Below are 19717 nucleotides of genomic sequence, written 5' to 3'. Positions count from 1 at the left end.
AAAGTAAAAAGTTACAATTTCCAAAGAAAAAGGTAGCCAGCATTAAAATAATCAAACATGCCGAGGATCCAGAGGACTCAGCTGAAAAACGGAGAGTGGGCTCAGACAATGCTAGACAGCGCAGCAGAAGTGAGCATAGCTCGCAAGATCCTGATGAATCATCTGAAGACAGTGGACACGAATGAATACATTCAAGTGGAAACTGCAGATACCAGAGTTAGCAAACCTCATAAAATATATGAAATAACTTTACGTATAGAGGGAGATAAGACTAGGAAAATAAGGGGTCTATTTTGGGATAATCTCTCCAAGGGCTATGACATCCTTCTAGCTGAAAAAGACTGGCCACCAGAGTTTGTCAGGGAGTGCCCTCATGGCGAAGAAATGATTATGCCTGCCTTCTCAAATCATATCCCAATTCATAAAAAATATACACTTGCAAGGAAGTGGGCAGTAGCCCAGGCTCCTGCACTATATAAAAATCATGTGGGATGGGATGAGGACTCTCCTCCTCACAAAATCCAGTTAAAATCTCAACCGACTGCACAGAGGCAGTACCCAATTAAGCAAGAAGCTAAAAAACAGGTATGGGAGATCTTAGATCAACTTGAATACCAGGGGGTGATTGAAACATGCACCTCACAAATGAACAATCCTTTGTTTCCTGTCTCCAAACCAGATGATTCATATCGTCTAGTTTTGGACTACAGACACCTTAACTCATGCTGCAAAACGTTTGCAGTACAAAACTCACACAGTGCCGCACTAATGAATAGCATAGTGTGCAAAAAATACAAAAACAACATAAGACATCTCTAATGGATTCTTTTGTCAAAATATAGCACCAGAAAGCAGATATTTGACCGCTTTCTCAATAAATGGCTCACAGAAATTTCTGTCGTTTGCCCCAAGGGTTCAAGAACAGCCCGGGATTATTCTCAGCAAGAGTAACAGAGTTACTACAAATATACGATGATGAGGCATTATCTTATGTCGACAACATCTATCTAACAGATGATGACTTAGATACTCACTTGAAAAGAGTGAACACCATAATACTTGGGTTCGCAGCAGAGGGTTACAAATTCAACTTCAAGAAGTCAATAATTGCCCATCTGACTGTCCTATTTTTAGGATATGAATTATCAAGTGAAGGCAAAAGCCTGGCTGACAATTTCCTAGAGAAATGTGCTGTAATCCAAGCACCTAGAACACTGAAAAACTTGCAATCAATTCTAGGTTTCCTGAATTTCGGAAGAACTTACATTATAAACTATGCAGAGAGGGTTAAACCTCTCTATGATCTAATAAAACCAGATTTTAAAAGAATCAATTGGACTCAAAAACACACAGAAATTTTGAGATCTTTACAAACCGACATGTTAGTTAGAACAAAACTGCAAACACGCGATAACACACGCAACCTTGTGATTCGAGTCATCCCAGGAAGATGCGGATTCACATACCTAACCTCTAATGAGGGAGAAAAGGTACCAATAGCATACAAATCACATTTGTACACAGAAGCTGAAAATACATTCAGCATTAAGGAAAACATTGTTCACGCGCGTTCAAACAGCTGTAGCAAGAGAAAGATACCAAGCTGACGGCAGACAGATTACAGTCAGAACAGCAGAATCGGCCTTTGAGGCATTAACAGGCCCATGTAATTTACCTACTATGGCACTAAATCCAAAATGGATACAATGGGAAGATTCTCTTGCTACAGACAGAGTGAAATACTATTTTGATCCAGAAATGACAAAATTAAAAAATCTAGAATATGAAAGAGAATATCCTCTGCCAATCGACATTCTGCCCATACGACAGTACGCCTGTGTAATACATACAGACGGACATGCTCAACCCTCAGTTTGGGGAGAGCAAGCATACAACGCCACATGCGAGATTGTAAAAGATGTGTGGCGCGGAGGTAAATTGAGACCTCTGTTTTCAAAAACACACTCAGTGGAAAATAATTCAGAACAACAAACTGAAATAATAGCGTTAAAAATGGCGCTAGATAATGCGGATCGCGAATTCCCGACACTAATAGTGTGCGATTCATATTACTGCGTCAAATCATACAATAACGATTTACAGAAATGGATTGAAAACGGATACAAAGATGACACAGGTGCCACAATAAAGCAAAAATCGCTTTGGGAACAAATAGTTCTTTTAAAGAAAGAACTACCAAAGACTCACGTGATACACTCACTGAGTAATCAGCGTGATGGCGTTCACGTTGCAGGGAATTCATTGGCTGAGACAGCCACAGCGGAAACAACTAAATCGGCTTCCGTAGCTACAAAAAAGCGTTCAGTAAAATACATTGATGGGTGTTAGACCTGGCACCTTGGCGTGAGTTTCCTTTCCACTTTTTTGCTGTTGTGCCTCAGAGATTTTTGCTGGTGTCCGCTGCTCAGGGCACTGCGCCACGGCCAACCCGTGCCGCAGTGCAAGTGCTCCCTACTGTAAAGTGTATCTGTGATTGATGTCCATGATTGGTTCATTGGATTTACTTTCAGTCCCTAGTAAAGTGCACCAGGAGTGCCAGGGCTTGTGAATGCCAATACTGCTAGTGGACCTGCAGCGCTGATTGCGCCACCCACAGAAGCAGCCTTAAAATGTGTCTAGGGTCTGCCATTGCAGAACCTGCGTGCAGTCTGGTACTGTCATGCTGGCTGGGCAAGTGCACACACTTGCCAGCCCCTAAACCTTCCCTTAACTTCATATTAGTCACCCCTATGGTAAGCCTGAGGGCAGGGTGCATTGTAAGTGTAAGGTAGGACATGCTCTGATGTGTGTAACATGTCCTAATAGTGAATTACTGCCAAATTCGTTTTTCACTATTGTAAGGCTACCTGTCCCCTTTAGGCCAGATGGGCTGCTGGAATTATTACACTCTATAATCCCAGCAGGCTCAGGGAACATGGTAGAAATTAGTGTTTAGTGTGCCTGAACTCAGAATAATAAAATACTTCTTTTAGTAAAGTTTATTTTAATATCCTGTGTTTGCAAATGCTACTTTTAGAAAGCTAGCATTTGCTTGCCTAACCATTTCAGCCCGCCTCTGCTTGGATGTGTATCTGACTGTCTGGGTTGTGTGAGTGACAGGGCTGGGAGATGACAGGTGGTGAATGGCAGGATTACACCTTAGTGGGAGGTGGGAGTTTCCCTGGGCTATGCATCAGGCTGTGCTCTGCCACCACAATGCTGGTTCCGCCCCCCTGGGGAGCGACTGATGACTCAGCCTGCACCTGGCCCAGGAAGGGCGAAGCTTGTCAACAAAGTACTCCTGGCTGCCCCTGTCCACACAATGCTGGCTCCGCCCCCCTGGGGAGCGGCTGATGTGCCTACCCTCACACTGAATGCAGAAGCCAGAAGTACCCACCACAAGTGCTCAGAGGCTGAGAGCAGTTATGCAGAGTCCCCCCTGGCCAGTGAGAACAAAATAAACTGTGTATAAAAGTAGGAGCCCTGCTCCTTGTAAATTAGAATCCTGTTTTACCACGAAGGATCTCTACCCGACTAGAAGGAGAAGAGAAGCTGGAAGGACTGGCCTGCTGCTTGCCTTGCTGAGAAAGGAGAGGAGAAGACTTGCTGAGAAAAGACTTTGCTTCTTTGTGCTTTGAACATTCTCCAAGGGCTTGATTGAGCTTGCCACCTGATCTGAACCCCAGGACTAGTGGGTTCTTGGTGCTTTTGCTCGTCTTGACATTCGAGCCGTGTGTGCATCCCGCTGGAGCCAGACTGCACCCCATATCGCCCCTCCTAGGGCTGTGGCACTCGGGAGCTTGCCTGCCTTTGTCCTGTGAGAGCCTCGCTCTGATCGGAGTCGCTCTCTGCCCCCAGGCTTGGCTTCCTGCTCCTCTGCCCCTTGCCTGTTTCTGGAGTGCTCTGAGACGCTCTCCCCCCTCCCGCCGGAATTCCCTCTGTGGATTGTGATCTACGCCGGGTCTACAGCTGCACAGTCCGTGCCCTGTGACCCCGCTTTGCAATTCCCGAGGTTCATCAGGCCGCGCCGCCCCCGCTGAGACCACCGCACCGTCGTGCCAAGGGTCGCGCCTGCCTGACTGCATACGCCCGCTGGCGTCAAGATCCGAGAGTGCCCCATCGTCGGAGTCGCACAAGCCTGTGCCGACCCTTGCCGAAGAAAAAGAAGAAGTGCTCATCAATCACCACCGGGCTCGGGGCCCGCAACTTGTGTTTTCCCCGTCATCGCTCCTTGCCTTGGAGCCGAGAAGTCTTCGTGTGCCCGGAGCCCCCACGGGTGAGTAAGAGCTGTGTGCTCCGTCAGTACTCCCCGTCAGGGCCTCCGAGCTTGCTCCTACCTGCCGCGCTGTCCCCCGAGTCCTCCCACACCGCTGGGCCGGCCCGCATTTAACTCTGTCCTCGAGCCGAGAGGAAGAGCCGGGCCCGGCACAGGCGTGCTCACGCCCGATACGTGAGCCGCGGTAGGGACTGAGTCAGTTTCACCGTCAAAGGCAGGAGGAGAGCTGCAAAGCACGCTGAAGGCCCGGAGTGGGTCCTAAAGCCCCCAAAGTGCGTGAGAGACTATCTTTTAAGAGGAGAGAACACCAAAAGAACTATTCCCTGAAGTAAAGTAAACAAACTATTTTTGAACTGCAACTAAGAGGAAAAGTGCCTATTTACAATCTGTGGTGCTACAAAAACGTTATTTGGTCTTGTGATAAGTCTGCTGAGATACATATATATTTTTTTACATAATTGCGTATTTTTTATATATTCACAGCCTGGTGTCCATTTGTGGGGGCATTGGTACATGTTACTGTGTGTAATTACAAATGCTTAACTGAATAACGCCTGAAGAATAGCCTTGGCTGCTCACGCCACGCACCTAGAGGGTGAGCAAGGGTAATTCTAAGGGGTCATCCTTCGCCCTGACTTAGAGGAGAGGGCCCCTGCTTGTCACAAGTGCATACTTGCGCCAACCAGAGATCCCCAATTCTAACATTGGACGCAGCGGTGAGGATTTGCGAATTTGCATTTGTAGTTGACATACAGTAAATTACTGATCACCACATAGTGAGAGCAGACCTATAACGCAGCCACAAGTTTCCATTTTTTTAAATTTTGTTGAGACATCTGCCATTGTTGGAGCCATGCCTGGCTCACTTCCTGCTGGAAGAGCACCCTCTGAGATCTCTGGAATTGAAGATATAGACTGGGAACAAGGAGGCCTGGAGGGCTACAGAGTACAGGATTTGAAAGCCTTCTGTATAAAGTTCAGAGCTGCACACACTGGGTGCAAGAAGAAATCCCAATACATCAAGGCGCTGAGAGCCTGGAAGGAGTCAAGAGATCCCCAGACCCCGGTGGATATCATTCCACCAGATGGCGCTGTGGAGCCCCGCAGAGGCCTGTCACCAGAGGAGCTGGCAGACAGCGCAGCAGACAGGGCACATGCAATGGAGATGGCAAAATTAGCTGGACAAATGGAGATGGATAAACAAAGATTGGCCATGGAGGCGCAGCAACGCCAAAATGAGCATAACCTGAGATTGAAGGAGTTGGAGCTGAGAGGTTTGGGAACAACTCCTTCTGGTGGCAGCACAACGCCGGTGCAGGTAGAGTCCAAGGTGTACATCCCCAAAGATGTGGTTAAGGAGTTCTTTAGGGGGGATGACATAGGACAGTGGTTTAGGGCATATGAGGTAGCCATGTCCCTTACAAGGATTGGGGAGCGGGGTTGTGGGGGAGGTTCCTTAGCGAAGGGCGGGATACCCTGCTAGATTTGCCCACTGAAGAACAGAGTTCCTATCCCCACATGAAAGAAGCCTTAATGACCAGGTATGGGCTTACCCCTGAAATGTATAGACAGGTTCAGGGAGTGTGCGAAGCGTCCTGGGACTACATATGTGGAGTATGTGACTTTTTTTTTCAGAGCCCTGGATGGTTGGGTGAAGGGTAACAAGGTGAATGATTTTCAAAGTCTCTTTGATTTAATTGCATGGGAGCACTTGTCTGATAACTGTTTTCCTGAGTTACGCCAGCACCTGATTGATAGCAAGCTGTCCAACCCGAGGAAGCTTGCTGAGGAGGCGGACCGCTGGCTCAGCACCAGGGTCAACAAGGGTTCAGTGGGAGACTCCGCCAAGGGTGGGCAGGGTCCTCAGCAGAAGAGTGGGGGGACAGGGGTAAACAGAAAGGGTTCCCTAAAGGCCCCCAAAGTAATCCCCAAGGGAACCAGCCGCGAGGTTCTCAGCCACTCCTACCCCCAAAGCAGAATGGGGCCCCGACAGGTAGGCCTGTTCCAAAGGGGCCCTTCAATGGTTTCAGATGTGGTGACCCGGGGCACATTGCCAGTGACCCCAAGTGTCGCCTGTTTGGAAAACCAGCACCCACTGGTGCTCCACCCCGGCAAGTGACTAGTGTTCACTTAGGAGAAGAAGTGATGGTCCCAGGGGGTGGAGATCCTGTTCAGATGAACCTAGTCTCATTAGGAGACAGTGAAATGGTCCCTACAAACTACCTGCCCTCTAACACTAAGAAATATGTGCAGGTGGTGACCATCAATGGTAAGAAAGCTGAGGCTCTTAGAGATACAGGAGCCAGCGTGACTACAGTGAGGCAGCACCTGGTGTCTCAAGAGGAGGTTGTACCCCATGCCTACTGTAGGGTTGTCAACGCTGACAATTCAGAGAGTCAGTGTCCGATGGCTCAAGTTCCCTTTGAGTGGGGGGGGGGGGGGGGTCTCTGGTACTCTGCAGGTCTGTGTGAGAAAAACCATGCCTGTGGACTGTTTGCTAGGGAATGACTTGGAGGACTCCCCTTGGGAAAAGGTGGAGAAAACGACTCACCTGAAGATGGTGGGTCTACCTGACTGGGCGTGCGTGACCACCCGGTCAATGGCAGCCAGTAGGGGTGATCAAGAGGTGCTGGGGCCTGAAGGAGAGGCCCAGGAACCGGCCTTAGAGAGAAGGCGCAGGAAACCGGCCCCTGTTGTTCCCACGGTCCAGGAGGAAGCAGACCTTGAGGGGGATGCCCTGGAGCCTACTGGGGAACAGATTGCTGAACTGGGGGACCTGCCTGAGCTGACCCATTGGCAGCAAGAAGGAGGCCCCTCCAGGGAGGAATTCTGCAGGGAGCAGAAAGAATGCCCTTCTCTCGTGGGTATGCGGCAGCAGGCTGCAGACCAGGCCAATGGTGTTCAGGCCAAGACACATTATGTGTACTGGGAGAATGACCTCCTGTATTCAGAGCCTAAGGCTGCTGAACCTGGGTCAGCCCGTGTGCTGGTGGTACCCCAGAAGTTCAGAGCCTTCCTACTGGGGCTGGCTCATGATGTGCCGTTAGCAGGACATTTGGGGATGGACAAGACCTATGACAGGCTTGTCACCCACTTCTACTGGCCCCAAATGCACAAGAGCTCAGATGCTCATTGTAGGACCTGTCAAACTTGCCAGGCAAGTGGGAAGTGTGGAGGGAAGAACAAGGCTCCCCTCCAACCATTCCCTGTAGTCAGTACTCCATTCCAGCGAGTGGGTATTGACATTGTTGGGCCTCTGGACCCCAAGACAGCCATGGGCAACAGGTTCATCCTGGTCTTGGTGGACCATGCCACCCGGTACCCTGAAGCCATCCCTCTGAGGACAGTGACGGCCCCCGTGGTGGGCGTGCACTGATGGGAGTTCTCACGAGTGGGATTCCCTCTAGAGGTGGTGAGCGACAGGGGGACCAACTTCATATCCAAATATATGAAGTCCCTTTGGCAAGAGTGTGGTGTAGCCTACAAGTTCACCACCCCTTACCATCCCCAAGGAAATTGGTTGGTTGAGAGATTCAACCATATCCTGAAGGGCATGATCATGGGCCTGGAAGGTCCAATGAGGGGTAAGTGGGACGTCCTCTTGCCATGCCTGCTCTTTGCATACCGTGAGGTGCTACAGAAGTCCCTAGGGTTCAGCCCCTTTGAACTGCTGTATGGTCACCCCGTGAGAGGACCTCTGAGTTTGGTAAAGGATGATGGAATGGAGGAGGAGTCTGAGCCTCTACCGGACCTCTTAGTGGCCTCTGAGAAAGATGGGTCAGTGGATGGAGTTAACCTCTCACCCACCCTGACGCCTGAACAACAGGAAGACTGCCGCCAATTGCTGGGGCAGTTTCCAGATCTGTTCTCCCTGGTTCCTGGTGTCACAGATTGGTGCGTCCATGATGTGGACACAGGAGACAGCTTACCTGTGAAGCATAAGGCTTACAGAGTGACTGACAGGGTCAGGGCCTGCATCAAGGAGGAGGTCTCCAAGATGCTTGCTCTTAGGGTGGTTGAGTCCTCCAGCAGTCCTTGGTCCAGCCCCGTGGTCTTGGTCCCAAAGGCTGCTGCGCCGGGAGCCACACCTTAACTCCGGTTCTGTGTGGACTACAGAGGACTCAATTCAGTCACCAAGACTGATGCGCACCCTATCCCCAGAGCTGATGAGCTCATTGATCGGCTAGGGGCTGCCCGGTTCCTCAGCACGTTTGATTTAACGTCTGGGTACTGGCAGATCGCCTTGAGCGATGGGGCCAAAGAGAGGTCAAAATCAAAACATGAACGGGAAGTTCCCATTATTCTAGAGGACTCAAAAGTTCAAATAATTGCAATTGCCCACAAAAACGCTGTCAAGTATCAAATCATTTTATTTTAATACATTTCTTGATACAAAAGATTTCCTTTCCTCAAAAGATTTTCATAGACATATAAAATTATTTTCTCTGGTGATATAAGCCCAGCACAAAAGACAATAAAACATTATATACATAAACCATTCAAACTCTCAGGCATACACACTTCCAGCCATCGCCAGATACATCAAGGAAAGAAACTACAAACACACTCGAAACCAACAGACAGAGGAAAGCGCCGACGCGCATTTCGGAAAAAGTGCCACCATTGAGGATTCCTTCATCAGGGCGCAAATATAGTTTCTACAGTTCCATTTCAACTTTGCCGGGCAACAAACTGCAAATCATAGCGTTTCTGTGGGCAGAGAGCAAAAGATATAAATTCATAATACAAGGGGGAGGGAAACTGGTCATCAATTGGAGACAAAGCACACATTTACACATTACACTCTAAAACGATAAATATATACACACACCACTGTCTGGTCCAAAGTCACAACATAAAGGGTGGCAAATTTACCAAAAAAGTAACAAGGAAAAAGAATACACTAGAAAAACACAGGGTGTGAAATAGTAAAAATAATGATGGAACTACAGAATGAGATTGTGTTCAAAACAGCTTTATTTCGATTCATAACAAATCATAAAAAGCACACAGACACAAATACTTGATCAGGGGATACAGTTACATTAAATAGATATCACTGTTAAAATTGAACAATTAAAATATTTACAGCTTTTAAAAAGTACAACAATTTCTCAATAATTTCATAAGTTGTCGCCAATGATGTTATGTTGTCTGTTTCCGCTACTTTTTTTAAGGCGAAAAGCAGCTACCAAGAAATTTGCCACACTAAACATTGTTAGTGGCGAGTCTAGCTTTTTTAAATAGAGTAGGGCTGGTTTAGCTTGAACAAACCCCTTGTTTTTAAGCAACGGAACAATATATTTTTTCCTAGGCAAGGCGTAAGTACTGCAGAAAAACATAAAGTTAATAGTGTCCTGCAAAGAGTAACTATTACATTTACAGACGGGTAGATCCTCGGGCTTAGCCCACACCTTAGAATCATTTAGCAGGAAGTGAATCTGGTTAAGTCTTAGTTTGGTTAGTAACCAGCGGTGTAACGGAATTGACACGACCGTTAAATAAGGTTCAATGGCCATTTGAGACTTAGAAATAAAGTGCTCCCTCACAGTGGGTTTCTCAAGCTCACAGCTCTCCCGCTCTATTTCTCTCATTTTAATAAAAGTCACTTTGAACCATTCCAGGTCATCTTTGACAATGCGTTCCGGTTTGCAGAATAAGTCAGGGCGGCCCAGGGAATTTAAGGTGTTTTTAATGTATGCGAGCCACGGGATATTTTTCATATTGTCCAAGTTTAAGCAGTCCCTCATGATTGTGTGGTTCAGGGTTAAGTTAGAGTTCAGCCACATTCTTAACCACATCAGAATTGGGGACTGTTTGATAATATCACTTATATACCCCTGGCCTAATTCCGTATGAACGGAGAAGGTAGCCGTGGATTGCGGCAAACCTAACAGCGTGCGTAAAAATCTGTTTTCTTCAACCTGGATCGCTTCTATGTTATTGGTATAACCCCAAATGGAAGCCCCGTACCTTGCTACTGCAATAGATTTAGCTCTATAAAGTGCTAGTAATGCTTCCGTGGGTTTGCCGCCCAATCGTTTCGCAAAACCGGCGATAGCAGCTGCTGTTCTTTTCATAGCGTTAACTTTGACCGTTATTTGGGGTGCCCAGGTCGTCATAAACCACCCCCAAATAGGTAAAAGTTTTCACGCTAGAAATTGGTGTGTTGGCACAAAAAAAGGGCTTCAAGTTCTTATTCTTTCTCCCGCCCACTGACATGACATGGGACTTGTCTGTGTTAATTTTTAAATCAAGGGAGGTCATAAAGGCCTCAAAGGCCGCCAATAATCTTTGTAGCCCAAGGGGAGTACGGGCCACAAGCACGGCGTCATCCGCGTAGAGGACCGGAATGGACAGTCCTCCAAAACGCGGGACGTCTAATGTTGCCAGCTCCAGTGTTGATTCGAGATGGTTTATATATAGTGTGAATAGCATTGGGGCGAGGATGCACCCCTGTCGTACCCCTCTAGTGGACTTGAAACCGGCAGTGCAAGCTCCCTCCTGTGACATCCTGATAGAGGCCTGTAAGTCCCGGTGTGCCTCAGCCAGAAAATAAACCAAAGAATGGTCCATCCCTAGGTCCAAAAGGATTTTACACAGCCTGGACCTGTTCACTAGGTCGAAGGCTGTGGACAAATCCATGAACCCTAAATAAATTGATCCGCTGGATGCCACTGTGTATTTACCTAGGATCAGATGTAAATTGAGGCACTGATCCTCGGTCCCTCTTCCCTTTCGAAACCCATATTGGGCGTTAGATAGAATGTTGTTGTTGGCAGCCCACTCATCAATCCTTGCCAATATCACTTTCCCTAGGATTTTAAAGGAAGAATCGATGAGTGAGATGGGGCGGTAACACCTCGGATCTCCCCTTTGACCTTTCTTAAAAATGGGTATGATGGTGGCGTGTGACCAGGAGACAGGCAAGCTATGGTTGGTGGCGGCGTTAAAAACGTTGGTCAAGATATTGGCCCAGAAGGAGGAGTTGGCCTTGTACATATCAGCTGGGACGCCGTCCGGGCCTGGCGCTTTTTTCCCTATGGTATTAGTTATGGCCTTCTCTACTTCTTCCACAGAGAAAGAGAGTACTGACTTGGGGAAGTTAGTTGTGAGAAGAGTGGGTGTATCACACACATGATCGCTCCCATAAATGATTTTGAAATGCGCTAACCAGTCCTCCTCACTAATATTGGCATCCAAGTTATCATTTGCCTCACCGGAAAAAAGAGGGTTGTTTATAATGGCCCAGAAGCTAGCACTGTCTCTTAAAGTTGCCTGTTCCATTAAATTGGCCCAAGCATCCTTTTTGAGTGCATCTTTGCGTGCATGGATAGTGTTATTGTATTCTTTTCTTAATCTGACCACTTCCCCCCCTATCCCTTGGTGATTTTTTCAGTTCTTCCAGGAGGCAACTGTGTGCTTTTGAACAAGCTCTGTCAAACCAGCCCTTATGTGGTTGTGTGTTCTTTCTGGATTTGACAGTGAGTTCTTCAGAAACCAGAGCACACATGGTGGCAAAGGCGTTAATCACTTCCTCCCCCTGTTTTGAGTTGTCTTGACAAATATCGATTTCTTTGCGGGCTTTACATGTTATATTATTAAAAAACTCTACAGGAACTACTTTGGACCACTTCACCCTTCTACCTTGGTCCACAGACCGCACAGCCATCACTGACATTTTGTTTATTCCCTCCTTGAGTAAACCAACAGAGTTAGCGAGCTCAAGGATGACTGGATTATGGTCACTGAACGCGGCCACGGCTGCGTTATAGAAAAAAACCATACTTAATAAGCCAGGGGAAACAAAAATATAATCTATTAAGGATTCAGAGTTTCTGGCGCTGTATGTCATAACACGAACGCTTTTATCATTAAACCCAGGTTCATAAAGATCAACACTAGATAATAGATTTTCTAAGGCATGACCTTCGGGGCTGTGTTCAAAATGCTGGTAGTGGCCTGAAGTGGGACAATCAGTATCTTCAATGTAACAAGAAAGCCCACAGAGATGAGTATTAAAATCCCACATGATTATGATGTGCGTAAAGGTAGTTTGGCGTTCTTTGTAATTGATCAAAAAAAGCTGTAAAGAGCAGAGATGTTCAGTGGAATCTCCGTCTAAAACGGAATTATAAAAATTAATGAAAGTGAATTTGGAGCCGTTAGCTAAACTAATCTCTAAACATAAAAAATTGGGGGAGCCGGTAGTTATTTGTTTGGCAGATCCCGCCAGATGAACAGTGATCAGGATCATAAGGCCCCCTTTGTCCCTGCCACTGAGGGATCTAGTGGCTGGGACAAAATAGGATGTGTACCCAGGAACCCAGAAGTTGGTGTTACAGTCCCAGGTTTCTTGCAAGGCTATGATATCATATTGGTTTAGAAGATTCAGCCATGCACTATCCTCCCTTTTGGTTCGAAGGCCAGCTATATTCCAACTTATGATTTTAGATCTTCTACTAAGTTTTCCTATAAAGGGATTGCCCACTGTAGGTAGTGTGGGCAAAGGATCGTTGTTAGCTGGGCGTCAATTATGTTCAGCCGCCCGAACCAGAGGCGTGTATCTATTGTGCAAGGGTATGGGTCTGTTTAAGGACATTAGTGTGTGTGTGTACCAGGATTGAGGTTGGTCGTCCTATTAATCATAGTCCAGCTATAATCAGGTTCCTGTCGAGTACAGACGGGTTGAATAAGCAGAGTAGATGTATTATCATAACCCTTGCTTTGGGCATACCCCTTGTTCGAATTTAAGTGAGATTTAATGGTAGGGTAGAAAAAGCCCAAGGGTACAGCACAGGGCCCAGCATCTAATCCCTCTAAGGGCGAAGCGTCCCATAATAATCTGCGAGCCTCCCCGGGATTATTGAAGTTAATTATCACACAATCACCCTCTGCTGATTTAGTTGTTCGCCCTATCCAACCCACCCGCCGTGCAGAAAGAATTGCACTAGAAATGTTGTTGTCTCCCGAGCAAGTCATGTCTGCCCAAGACTTGGCCCTGGCTAGCAGTTGGAACGGTTGTTCATACTCTCCTGGCTTAAGTGGGGGAACATTTACCAGAATGGCTACAAAAGGCACAGCCTCAGGGGGTAAATTAATTATGGGTTGGCGTACAGGTTTGGGCGAATTGGATGGCTTCTGTTGTGCTATGATCACGGGTTTAGAGGGCCTATTAATACCTCATGTTGGTCTGGGGGCGTCAGCCTGGGTGGTTACTGGGTCAGTGGGCATAATGGCTACCGCACTCTTAGCTACTGGGGATTCTTCCCTAGGTCTTTTGCAACCACTAGTTGGTTGCGTACATACAGGTCCTGATGCCCCTGGTGTATTCCCTTTAAAGACAAAAGTAGCAGGTTCGGCAGTTTTTAGGCATACATTCAGGCGCTCACATTTCCTTAGGATACCATCGACGCACTGATGTAGAACGTCAATGATATCTGAAGCAATTTTTGTTAGTGTGGACTCTATCTTTTCAGTGATTACTTTTTCCACCATGTCTCTGATTGCATTTTCCAGTGAGCCCACTGTGCCCTTTCCTCCATTAGGTTTATTCGTATTCTTTTTTTTATACTGTCTTTTCGTTTGCTTTGAGCGTATTGCTCTGTTTACTCCGACTGTACTAGGAGATTTGGAGGTCACCCCGTTGGGTTCAGCAGTGGCAGTGGCAAGGGTGGGGGATATCGCGGTCTCCTTTGGCGGGGCAATTACAATCCTCGGTTCAAGAGGGATAGTTTTAGTATCAATTTGCGGTTGACTTATGTCCTCCTTACTAGTCGGCGATGGTTCTAATCCCAGTTTCCGTTCAGTTCCAGCGATTTCAGTTGTCAACTTCCCCACCTCCGAAGTCAGAAAGGAAAGGAAGCTATTGGATTTCCTGGGAGCCTTAACCTTAGATGTCCCGCCAACAGTAGGGGAGGGTAATTTTCTCTTACCCATTTTGATCTTGTGTCCCGTCCCGTCCCTCTTCGTCCCCGGACGGCCACAGACAGCCCACCCTCTGCCCGGGCTCCGCCCAGCTTCGCCCGCGCGCGTCCCGCGACGCGGGAGGTGCTCCTGGTGTTTATGCACCTCCGGGCGGAAGCTGCACGGGTCAGGAGGCGGCGTCCCGGTCCCGATAGTGCTGGGACGCTGGGAAGTGTAGTCCTGGTGCAGCGCTCCTCCCCACTCGGCAGCCGTGAGCCCTCGGCGGCAGGGGAGAGCGTCAACAATCCGGAGCCTCCTCTGCTGGCAGGTACGCTGTTTGAAAGTGCCCCCAAGCTGTGCCAATGATACATGTGGCTCAATGTTCAAGGCCAAAATGTTTAGACACATAACTATGTTTCTAAAATTAGAACCCCAATCTTGCAATAAACATACCATATAGCAGAAGGGCAGCATACCGGTGTTCTAAATAAAAGACACCAAGTCACTCAAATAGTGACTTACTAACAGAGATCAGGGCAATGAATAAACTGCCTATGCAACCTATATATAAAAAAGGAAAACAGAAAAAGGGAGATGGACCAATACCTAAATATTCTACAAATTTAAAAAAGCCTATTGTTAGCAGCTGGTCTCACGAAAAACTAAGTAACTCACCTGTAGAGAGACATACATATATTTATTCAGTGGAAGGGCTGAAGTGAAACCATCAAGATTCACGAAGGTCACATACATGTACACGGTAGGAAATACTGTTAAGGAAAAAAGAGAAGGGAATAGCCTTCATCATTTCCGAAATTCTATATTCATTCCTAGAGAGGACAATAGATCAAAAGAGTATATGTATAGCGGAGACACAGGTAAAACGGAGGTCAAACGTTCCGAGAATAAGTCTGTGCATAGATTGGGTAAACATCACACAAGATGCAACAAAGGAGGAAGAATTCACATAGTTACCTCCAAAGTATAAAAGTGTACACGGATATATTCAAGGGCAGCAGACCGATAATTATTCGACTCTAGGATGGGTCAGATGAATTCTTTAGACTCCGTATATAGAAAATTTCTGAAATACGAAATAAAGTCTCATGGAGTCACAGAGTAATTGCACAAAACGAGGTGCGACCACAATTATCTAAAAAATGCGAGCACCCGGGGAAACTTACTCGTCGTGCATGGTGTAAGTCTCCTAAAGTGCTTCAAGGAGTAAACAGTCCGTGGCGAAAATCCAGACTGGAACTGACTATGCACGGAAAGCTGTTCTGTTCTCGAAAATACTTTCTGTAAAATACAGACGAGAAAGTTTTTACTTAAAAGTAAATATATAAGCTCGAAACTATGAAGACACATTCGGTAAGATGAGCCGTGCTTTCCGGAATTAAAGGACTTACTTGTGAATTCTCGAAAAAAAGGCTCTCCAAACAGTCTGCTAACCCTTCCTTCACGCTGGGAGGAATGGACCGGGATTGCGTCTCGCATTTAAATCCCGTTCAGATAAACTAATACTTTTCACCTGTCCGATCCTGGTCATGAAGCACTAGAGCGGTAACCTGCGTCTCCATTTTGCAGCCAGAACGTGCAGAAAGTGGACGCCATAACGGAGTGTAGGCGTCCCGAGTGAAGACCGAGCTAGAAAAAGGACTACAAAAGGAGAAAACCTCTGAATGGAAATAGAGAAAATATATCTCAATTTCGATAAGATACCGATTGAAAGGTCCATGTGTGGAAAAAACAATTGACACGAACCAAGGTAAAATAAAAAATAAGAATAAATGAAAAATAAATAAAAAGAGAAAAATAAAACAAAAATAGACAAGAATAGTAGGAATAATACGGGGACTACTGAATAGCATTTTCCCATGAAATGGATTCATTTAATCCGGAGACAGCCGTCTCCAGAATAAAAATCCAGAAGACTTCCCTCTTGCTCCTGAGGGCATCGGAGTTACCATCTTTGGGACTGTGAATCCGTTCGAGGATCAGCCACCTGAGATCTTCAATTTTATGCCCCATTTCTTTCCAATGGGCCACCAGGGGTGCTCCCAGCCGGGAGTTTCTGATGCATGATTTATGCTCGGAGAAACGTAGACGAAATTCCCTACCTGTTTCTCCGACATAGCCTTTCGAGCAGGGACAGGTAAGTAGGTATATCAGATTACTAGACTTACAGTTATACATTTCCTTAAACTTGATGTTTCTTTTACCCCATTTTAACTCAGGGGTACAGATCACTTGGTCACATGTGTGGCATCCGCCACATTTGTGACTACCCAATATTGGGTTGGCTCCAGTAATGCTTTTTTGAACTCGACCTATGGGATCAGACGTCGACGCCCTAACAAGAACATTTCTAAGGTTCTTATTGCGTCAAAACGCAAAGATGAGTTTATCTAGTTTGTCTGACGTTTTGTCTAAGTTAAGAAGGTGCCAATGCGAGTTGATCACAAACCTAAGTTTGTCGTTAAAGTTAGAATGAGTAGAGATCATCACGAGCTTATCATCAACCTCTTTTTCTTTAGGTTTAAGGAGGCTCTCCCTGTTGTAGTATTTAGCCCTTTTGTAGGAGTCTCGGATGATGCGCTTAGGGTAGACTCTGTCAACGAATTTCTTTTTCATTATTTCTGCATGATACTCAAAATTGCTCAGATCGGAACAATTTCGGCGCAGCCTTAAAAATTGGCTGAATGGAATGTTGTTTCTTTGGCTACGAGGATGAAAGCTATCGTACATGAGCAAAGTATTGCGTGCAGAAGGCTTAGTATACAGTGATACTTCTAACTGGTTGTTATTCTCAAAGATCCACACATCAAGGAATTCTATTTTCTTGGAGCTGATATTCGTACTGAATTTCAGATGGGGATCACAGAGATTTATCCACATAGTGAATTTGTTAAGTTGTTCTGGGGGACCTTGCCAGATGAAGAAGATATCATCTATATATCTGTTATATTGTGTGACATTCTCAAAGAAGGGGGCAAGTTCGTTATAGATATGCTTCTCTTCGAACATCCCCATATATGCATTGGCTACATTAGGAGCACAGGCAGCTCCCATGCTGATTCCCAGTATTTGTTTATAGATGTTCTTGTCGAATTCAAAGTAATTCTCTCTGAGCACTATAGCAAGACATTCAAGTACGAAGAGTTTTTCAGAAGTACAATTAGTCCCATCAAGCATTTTTTTGACAGCTTTAAGTGCCCCTTCTTGCGGAATATTGGAATAAAGCGCCTCAATGTCCATTGAGACAAGAAGGTCTGTCTGGGGATTGAACTTCAGCCCTTCAATCTTAGAAATCAAATGTCCGGTATCACGGACATAGGCTGGAAGCTGACATATAATGGGGGCTAGGCAAGCATCCACAAATTTAGAGAGTGGTTCTGTCAAGGACCCAATGGTCAACACAATGGGCCTAAAAGGGGGTTCCATCAGATTTTTGTGCAGTTTAGGGAGTCCGTACATAACCGGTATTTTGAAGAAGGATTTGTTAAAAAAATCGAATTCCTGACTGCAGATGGAGCCCCTAGATAAAGCATCGTTTGTAATATCAGAGATTTTTGTCATGATTCTTCTTGCTGGATAGTTACGACCTTGATAAAAAAATTTGGGCAATTAAGCATAGACAAAATACGTTCTTTGTAGGTAGCGCTATCTAGCAAAGCTATGCCGCCTCCCTTATCGCAGGGTTTGATAATGAGGGAGTTGTCGGCCGACAGCTTCTTCAGGGTTTGATATTCATCATAGCAAAGATTATATGATGATTTGGGGACATATTTCGCAAGGCTTTGAATTTTAGTGCTAACTGCTTTTTCAAACACACTGACCTCAGGACCAACCTGTTCAAGAGATGGTGTAAAGATAGAGGGGGGTTGGAACCCAGAGATGTTGTTAGATGGTCCGATCTCTCTATTCATAAAAAATTTCTTCAGCCTAATTTTACGGTAGAAAGATTGTAGGTCTCTATGAAGCTCAAACAAATTAAATGGAGCAGTAGGGACAAAGGAAAGTCCTCGGGACAATAGATCAACTGTAGTCTTTTCGATAGGTTTTTTGGACAGATTGAAAATCGGTATAGCGGATACAGTGGAGAAATCCATATTATCCGCTATTCCCTCCAGTATTGGTTCCGCCTTGTTTCCAGAAAACGTGGGGGGTTCTCTGCTTGTTGATACCCGTTCTGTTGATACCGTGTATTCTCTTGGGGTCTGAATCTCACTCGAGATGTACCTCGGCGGTTCCCCAAAAAACGATTGGATCTCTGGGGTCCATTGAACCGTGCCCGTCTATTAGAGAAGTTGTCATTGGAGCCAGATGCGCCCTCATTATCGGATTCTGATGTTTCTGAAAAATTCCGAATTTGTTTATTTGACCAATATTGTTGGTCTCCCTGTTGCATGTCTCTAGTAGAGTAATACTGGGCATGAAGGTAGGGATAAACCCTCTCTTCAGAGAAATAGCGGATATCTTTTTTAAGCTTATCGTTTTTTCTGCGCAAGATGTATTCGTTGAAAGAGTCTAATTCTAAATTGACTTCTTCTAGTTTGCGCTTCGCATCCCAACCACGTCGTTTTTTAGAAGCAAATCTTCCATTTCGACGATTTCTTTCAGGAGATTACTCGCTACTTCCCTGGCGGTTTCAATAATTAATAACATCAGGTCTCTTGAGCAACGGTTTGCTATAAGTGACCATCTTTCCAAAAAAAGACGGATTTCAACAGACAACCCCGGAATATTCCGCACACGGAGTCCATTCGGAATAACTCCAGCTTTAAGATATTGAATTATGAACTCTGCATGGGATTCGGTTCTCTTAGCCTTTTTCTTCAGGTTAAGAAGTTTTAACCATTCATCATTTGATCCCTTGTTCATAGAGAGGGGTTGTTCTGAGGACGAAGATGGTCCTATGAGACGATTGAAGTCTTCTTCGCTAAAGCCAAAAGTTTTAATGGCGTCCATATTCCTATTAGTAAACTAAGAAGTACAGAAGAACTGAAAAACAAAAATATAAAGGGGGTAAATAGACTAGAAGGCCAGATAGGTAAAATTCACATTACCAAGTCATTCAAACAACTGCATACAATCTAATCAACATACATCTCCAAGTGACCAGAGGGGGACCTAACAAAGAACCCTTACGGCAACGTGCCGGGTAAGCGAATGTACAACAAGGAAGGGAACCCTGAACCTAATAAAAGGATAAGGGGGAACTACCCACCAGGGCGTTCAATCAAAATCAAAACATGAACGGGAAGTTCCCATTATTCTAGAGGACTCAAAAGTTCAAATAATTGCAATTGCCCACAAAAACGCTGTCAAGTATCAAATCATTTTATTTTAATACATTTCTTGATACAAAAGATTTCATTTCCTCAAAAGATTATTTTCATAGACATATAAAATTATTTTCTCTGGTGATATAAGCCCAGCACAAAAGACAATAAAACATTATATACATAAACCATTCAAACTCTCAGGCATACACACTTCCAGCCATCACCAGATACATCAAGGAAAGAAACT

At 45.6% G+C, this 19717-nt stretch overlaps 1 long non-coding RNA gene across 1 annotated transcript; it reads right to left on the bottom strand.

Moving 5' to 3' along the window:
- Positions 1–8739: 8739 nt before the first annotated feature.
- Positions 8740–15747, bottom strand: LOC144753394 (uncharacterized). Its single transcript, XR_013594331.1, has 5 exons — positions 15592–15747; positions 15367–15481; positions 15158–15266; positions 14858–14952; positions 8740–8986 (listed from the first exon to the last, which is right to left on the bottom strand). It is a non-coding gene; the product is annotated as an uncharacterized LOC144753394 (long non-coding RNA).
- Between the last annotated feature and the right edge of the window lie 3970 nt (positions 15748–19717).

This window comes from Lissotriton helveticus, chromosome 5_1, assembly GCF_964261635.1.
Source record: "Lissotriton helveticus chromosome 5_1, aLisHel1.1, whole genome shotgun sequence".
NCBI classification, from domain to species: Eukaryota; Metazoa; Chordata; class Amphibia; order Caudata; family Salamandridae; genus Lissotriton; species Lissotriton helveticus.
Note: the sequence above shows the minus strand (reverse complement) of the source record. Positions and strands in the feature narration are given on the sequence as shown.